At 32.0% G+C, this 4,915-nt stretch overlaps 1 long non-coding RNA gene across 2 annotated transcripts in view; it reads right to left on the bottom strand.

Annotated features, from left to right (window-relative positions):
- LOC111085526 overlaps positions 1-4,915 on the bottom strand; it is a 13,974-nt gene that overhangs the window by 2,427 nt on the left and 6,632 nt on the right. For both annotated transcript variants that reach the window (XR_002610351.1, XR_002610350.1), the window contains exon 2: positions 1,464-1,566. This is a non-coding gene — a long non-coding RNA (uncharacterized LOC111085526). The remainder of the gene's footprint in view (positions 1-1,463; positions 1,567-4,915) is intronic.

The raw sequence follows: 4,915 nt of genomic DNA, 5'->3' as shown, positions 1-4,915 counted from the left end.
AGTTTTATTTAAGATAGGACTTGTGTCACTAAAGTTTTGTTGGAACGAATTTACGGAAAATTAACTAACGAATGGAGACGTAACAATAATCTTGTAGCAGCTTTTCAGCAGGTCATGAATGATTTTATTACCAGGAAAACCTTGTAAGGACTTGCGCATATATCGAAGATTTGACTGTATGTGGTGCAAGGAAGAGCATGATGACAATCTTAGAAAATTATGGCATGCTGCTACAAAGATGAACCTGATGTTAAGAAATGTACAAATTTGCTTTAACCTCTGTTATCTCCTTGATTATTCTGTATCTCATGGTGAAATAAACCCTTATCTTGACTGTCTTCAAGATTTTCCAATACCAAAGAATGCTAAATCACTCCAACATTTGCTTGCATATTACAGCAAGTGGATTTATAAGTAAATGGATAAAATTAAGCCACTAACTGGTTTGAAAGAATTTCCATTGTCAAAGTATGGAATGGGCACCATCCAAATGCTTAAATCTGACATATCTAAGGTTGTTGTGTATGTCGTCATGGATGATGTGCCCTTCACTGTGGAAACAGATGCATCTCATAATGCTATAGCCACTACTTTATTACATGATGGTAGACCAGTCACATTCTTTTCTAGAATGCTTAACAGCCCTGAAAAGGCTTACCATGTTGTTGTAAAGGAAGCAAATGTTAAAGTAGAGGCTATTAGACAGTGGAGGCACTTTTTGGCTGGTTGCCACTTTTGTCTGCTAACTGATCAACACTCTGTATCCTTCATGTTCAACACTAAATATTTGGGGAAGACTAAACATTATAAGATCATGTGATGGCAAATTAAGCTGGCTGATTATTTGTATGATATCTGATACCATTCTGGTGTGGAGTATTGTTCAGTCAATGCCTTTTCCTGAGTATTTTGTTCTACTTCAACTGTTTCTGCTTCTCTTGAGATATTGCATGCATCTATGAGTCATCCTGGTGTGCGTTGCATGTTTCATTTTATACATTTTCAAAACTTACCATCTTCTGTTGATGAAGTTCATAAGGTCACATCCTATTGTCTCATTTGTGTTAAATATAAAACAGTTTTATCAACCTGACAATACTCATTTGATGAAAACAATAGTGCCTTTTGAAAGACTTTATATAACATTCAACGGTCCTTTTCTGACGTCCTCATCGTCTGATATATACCTCTTGAAAGTTGTGGAAAAGTATTCCCAATTTCCATTTGCATTCCCCTGCCATGATTTAAGCACTTCTAACATGATAAAATGTCTAACCCAACATTTTTCTCTTTTGTCCACTCAGATCCAGGTACTTCTTTTATGTCCTCTAAACTCAGGAATTACTTTGCCTACCGTGGTATCCCTATGAGTGTGAGCACTATACTGGCACTATTTGAACTACTGTGTCTTTTGCACTAGAATGCCAAGGTTAAAAAAAGAACTCAAAAGGATACTGTCCTACCTGATGTACTTAACACCACACAAGTGTCTCTTTTTCTTATCCATGTAAAACTGCATCTGGTCTTGCTCTCCCTATATGGCTTTTGACTCCTAGACCTGTTCTTCTGAAATGACAAATGTCATTCTAAATATTAACCACAAGGAGACTCAATCGAACTAATAGAAACCAATCTCATTATGCCTACTTTAAGTTCCCTGGCAGTTGGGAAGATACCATATCAATCAAAGTTATTGCCCTTTGCAAGGGATGCACAAAAATTTTATTCAAGGAATCTCAACCTGAAAATGAATCATGTACCACTGAATCTACGGAGAACTCCTCTCAGGAAACTGATTATTTTGACACTTTGTAATCTTCTTCTAATAATCATCGAATTATTCATACTCCAGAAAGTTCTGTCCCTACCCTCAGTAGATCTGAGCAACAGGGCAAACCTGTCCAAGGACTTAACCTCTAACTTGTGTGGGGAAGAATGTTGTGATAAAGAAAACTTTATATATTTTATTGTGTTTATGTATTTTCTGGTTTCTATATTTGTCTATTCTGATTGGGTTTTGCTTGTTTCTTCTTTTTAGATGTCTCATTTTGATTGAATAAAGCCTTGTTTGTGATTTCAACTTTAATAGTTGTGTCATAACATACTTACATATATCATGATGTAGAAAACCACCAAATAGTGAGCACATTCCTGATATACAGCAGAATCAATTTTCTTGTAAATTAAGAAACCAAGTAAAATTTGATATTTATCTTCTACTTTAGCCAAAAGTAGTGTATAGAGAAATTTAGTAAAAGTTGGAGTTATGCTGTTTCTTTTCTGAAGAAATCCTAATAACTTACACTAAAGCACAACTTTTTGTTTAAAAAACAATCTGAAAATGTATTGATCAATACCAGTCATATTCAACATTAATTGATAATACTATTTAGAAAAAGTTAATAATATGTATATATTTGTATTTTTACTTGAGTAACAACTGAAGTTACACTTAAAAATCAGTTCATATTTCTAACTAGCTACCAAATAACCTGGAGAAGAAACCCACTTGAATAATATCCAGTATTTAATTAAATATTCAGTTTATATTGTATATCTTAAAAATAATCTGCAGAATAATTTACATATATTTATATTTCCATTTAGATTTAGAAGAAAATTAAAAGCAGTCTATGTATATCTTTATTTACTTGTAAATGAACTATAGAAATTCGACTTAAGGTGTAGTTTATAGTTTTAGAAGTTGAAATTTAACAAATAGTATTTAACATTTCATTTACTGAAGATAAACTACCTTTCATAATTTGATACAAAAATATGCAAACCATCTGATCTACAAACACAAATTCTGGATGACATGATCGACTTCAGAGTAAAATGCATTTCCTATGAAAATACTGGTGACAAAGATAGATTTGCTGTTTCAATAACAGTAAAAGTAATTCTTAATATTTTCAATAATTTTTAATAGCAAAGTTCACCCCCTTGATTAACACTGGTTGTTAGAAACATTGCCAAAAATAACTGTTTCAAAAACTCAGTATTAAAGCCTACTAATGTTTAAGAACAGTATTTAATAATAATTACTATTGATAAATCAATACCGTCAAAAATGATAGTTTTTAATACATTCCATAGTAGTTACCACCAACTTTTTAGGATACTATTACAAATGCAGTAATTAATAACAATAACAGTTGTCAGGAATGGTATATTATATAATATTCAGGAGAAAATACTTATTTTCAAGATAAGAATCAGTCAATATTAGTGATTATCACATTGTCAAGAATAATGTTCCTAATAAATATAAACAATAAGGCCATATATATATCATTCTCAAAGTATTTATGAAATTGTAGATATGGTTGTTTTTAAGCTAAAATGAATAACAATTTCAAATGTACAGTCATTACTAGTAATTATTACAAAGTCACCTACCAACATCGTTAAAACTAATACTAGCTTTTACTGACAGTCAGACACTAACATAAGTGGAAACACAAGTAAAGTAGTTTTAATTAGCTATTCTGACTGCCATGTTGATTTTTAAGCTTCTCTACATACATATCTTGCTCTGATAAGAAGTTACTATTAATAGCCAACACTAGTGATTCCTATCACATTACTAGGATTCGTTGGTCTGTTGTAAAGTGTTCTATCAATGGATGGGTTCTGTTTGATTATTTTTTAAAATGTAATGCAAAACCCAGTCCATGTAACAATAACAAATTTGTTTATTTCTTTAATAACATTTTATACAGGATACCTTCACTGATAGGCCTAACTTCACAAACATTTCAATAGCAATTCTGAAAATAATGTATGTCTAGCTCACAAATACACTTACTTGCAGAATTTCCTTACTAATCAATCAATAATAAATATGGTGACTGACTTACTACTTAGCTAAATCACTAGCTGCCAATGAAATGAGTAATTCATTAACTCAATAATTCAATGATTAACTAAATCACTCACTCTGGCATTTATATATCATAGCTTGTGCCAACATAACGTAATGCCATTCTCCCTCTTCCAAACAAACATCTAAATTAAAATATACCTCACAACAGTAACAATGTCAAAAATATGAGGATTGTTCTGAATAAAATCAGTACATATTACTTTTAATACAAGTGGCATTTCCTTGGCTCTATTTTCATTCACTTTTATTCTGAAATTTTGAAGTTTACTCAAACTGTCAATATACAGATTTAAATTAGCCAGTTATGTACAAGTCAGTTCATTAGGCAATCCAAATAATGAAAAAGAAATATTGACTACAATTTTGAATTTACTAAGTGTATTTACACAAAATATGGCAGGCCTTCAGTAAAATGTATAAATCTCTTATAAAAAAGAAAATCAGATGGTTACAAAAGTATTTGTACTCATGATATGTCTGTTATTTGATGTCAGGTTGACTCGGACACTGACAAATCACAAAGTGATATTCATGTGAAAAATAAAAATGCTTTTGTTTATTGTACAATTTGCATATAGTATTTAAATAACCTCTAGAATCTCCAAAATACATATCTACAATATTTTTTAGTGTCCATTTATAATGTACCTGGTATACACTCTCATATACTACAAACTGTTGCCAAATCAGCAATGTGGGGTAAAATGAATATTTGGCTTTGGCTTACCTCGCCGACCACATTTTATTCGGGAAGTCACCTCTGAGAGACGATCGACTATGTCATATAGGCTTTCCCATGGAGAAGACAACTTAGGATACTTCCCTTCGGTCTTCCTGGGATTATACAACCACACCTTGTCTCCTGGTACAAAGCTGACTTCAGTAGATCTGTTATCATAACATAGCTTCATAGAATCAGCAGACATTTTCAAGTTTGAACGCACTTGATAGTGAATAACATCCATCCTTTCAGATAACACTTTCACGAACTCTGACACATTTTCAGGCAACTCTTCATAAGGTGGG

The sequence above is a fragment of the Limulus polyphemus genome, unplaced genomic scaffold, assembly GCF_000517525.1.
Source record: "Limulus polyphemus unplaced genomic scaffold, Limulus_polyphemus-2.1.2 Scaffold445, whole genome shotgun sequence".
In the NCBI taxonomy this organism is placed as follows: Eukaryota; Metazoa; Arthropoda; class Merostomata; order Xiphosura; family Limulidae; genus Limulus; species Limulus polyphemus.
The sequence above is the reverse complement of the archived record's forward strand: the minus strand, read 5'-3'. Positions and strand labels throughout refer to the sequence as shown.